This window comes from Taeniopygia guttata, chromosome 12 (assembly GCF_048771995.1).
Source record: "Taeniopygia guttata chromosome 12, bTaeGut7.mat, whole genome shotgun sequence".
Classification (NCBI taxonomy): domain Eukaryota; kingdom Metazoa; phylum Chordata; class Aves; order Passeriformes; family Estrildidae; genus Taeniopygia; species Taeniopygia guttata.
This window is the reverse complement of record NC_133037.1, coordinates 14,661,792-14,664,285: the sequence shown is the minus strand read 5'-3', so window position 1 is coordinate 14,664,285 and position 2,494 is coordinate 14,661,792.

Sequence of the window (2,494 nt, the reverse complement as noted above, 5' to 3'; positions counted from 1 at the left end):
CAAAGTGTCCTGAAGGATCCAAGTGACTGTCAGCATCTTTGTCACTGTTAGTTCACTGTCTGCTCCCACTTCATTTTCCACAGGGTTACAGGGACCTGTCACATTTCAGGGCTGTTTGCAAGGGAGGCAAACAACTTATTTATCATTTATCTTCAGTTATTTCTATTTATTCAAGATATTATTTAGTATGATTAATACATGAAAAATGTATCGATTTAGGTTTATTCTGGTGCAACAGAGGGACAAACCTACAGCTTCAGGATGTCAGACATTTTCCCAGAACTAAGGCAGTGAGACAGCAGCACCACAAGGCTTAGAAAACAGGCTCCCAGGGTTTCATGTTCAGTACACCAAACCACAGGGCTTCTGCACACTCTGCTGCTGCTGGCAAAGGACAAGGGAACAGGAATTACTCCCCCAAATGACTCTGGGTTGTTGCAGCCTGGGTCTCTTGGTGCAGGAGCTGCAGAGTCATTTAGGTGAAGCAGTCATCAATGATTTAGGGTTTCTTCTGCTAGGGAAAAGGAAAAGCTGCCAACAAGCAGGAAATTCTCCATGTAGGGAGGCAAGTGGCAGGGCCAGCACTCAGATCACCCTGCAGCAGCAGGCGGCTGCCAGGCAGTTCTGATCTGAACCAGAACACACAATGTGGCATGCTGACCACAGCCAAGTTTCAGACCCCTGTGAGTGCCAGCCCCAACCTATTCCCTAATGCTTTAAGCTTTACAAGCAGGGAAAGCATCAGTGCTGACAGGCACAGGACTGAACTCCCTGCACCACCACAGCCAAATTGCTCAGCTGAAGAACACACAACACAAATGTTTCTTAATGGTGCAACAGTGGCTGCAGAGCCCAAACAGGCACATGTAAGGTTCCCTACAAGGCCAACCAAAGCTTCTGTTTGCTTCTGGGAGCCTTCTGAGGTTCAAAGATCTTAAATAAACAAGGCAGCAATTGGAAGGCTATCACTGGCTTCCCTGGCAGCTGGTCTGCAGGAAGCAGAATCTTGTAAAGAAGGTACTGAGCTCCAGCTGGCAGACACCAGCCAAACTCCAGCACATTTGTAGAGAAAGTTTAGGGCAACATGGCTGGTTTCTCTGCTTGGAAAAAAAGAATAGCTTTCCCTTCCACTTGGATACACCGGCAGTGGGATTTAAGGTCTCCAATCCACAGCCTGAAAATGAATGGGGTTCTCCTGCCCCCAGAGACCCAGGGCCAGTGAAGGCAGGATGCCCATGGGGAGGGATATTTATCTAGGTTCCCTTAGGAGTATTGCAGTGGCAATAATGATGACCCAGCAATTTAAATTAGGACATACAAAGGCTTTTCTTAGAATAAAAGTTTTTAGAGCATGTAGGACATCCACTGCAAACAGCAAAATTTCTCCACAACCATAAAACCTCACAAAACCCCCAAAACCACAGGCAGGAAATGAAAGAGAATTCAGAGGAAAAACAACACCGAACTATTACATCTCTGTAGGGATTATACTGGGAAAGCTAAAAAAGAACAAAGACCTTGATCTTTCAAACACAGGGCCTGTGCTCAGTTTTGCCGGCGGGAGCTGCGAAGGCGCAGATGGAGCACAAGGGACCACGGCTGACCATGGGAGGGGAGACAACAGGGCCCAGGAGACCCCCTTTATTTCTGGCTTGCTCTTTATTGATTCCAAAACTGGAATCACGTCCAGAATAGCTGAGGCCACAGGCTTATTACACTTGCTTGCATTTTTCCCCCTTAACTTTCTTTTTCTCCACTGCAGCTCTGTAGTACAGTTTTTATTTTAGCTAATGAATCCCTGCCCACACATGCGAGAGACTCCAAAACACCCACAGACCAGAGGCAGGGGAAGGAAATGCCGGAATTGTTTGCTGAAATCTGGCAGAGGCTATTTTTTGCAAGAGGCCAGAGGAACACAGTGTTCTCCAGAGATCCTGAGAAGGGTGAGGTCAGACTGGCTTCTGCCACAAGGCCTCAGCACTGGGAGGCTTTTTTGTCTTTTGCAATTACATAATGTCTTTTCCATGCCTTAAGTTGGTTGCTTCCAGATTGCTGGAGAGAGCTCTGAAATGACACACTCCACAGCTTTAAAAAAAAAAAAAAAAAAAAAAAAAAACCAGAAAAAAAAACCACCACACAACACACTTCTGCTCATATAAAACTGCAAAACCTCGTTTCCTGCCACAGTCCCGTATTGTAACAGATGGAGGAAAGGCGGGGGAAAGGGCTTTTTTTTTCCTCTTTCATTTTCCATATTATCCATGTGTTGGCAACACACTGCTGTCACAGAGCGGTGGAAAGTTCATTTACGGGAAACCTTCCGAAACTGGAGCAGCTCATAAAACTTTTAATGCAGACCTGGTTAAAAAATAATGACGTGAGAGCTGAACGTTTTTTAGTACAGTTGGGGAATGCATTTTTGGTCTATTTCTACACCTTGAGCAAATAATGATATTAAGAACTATTTCAACCATAGAAAAACTCATCCAAAAGG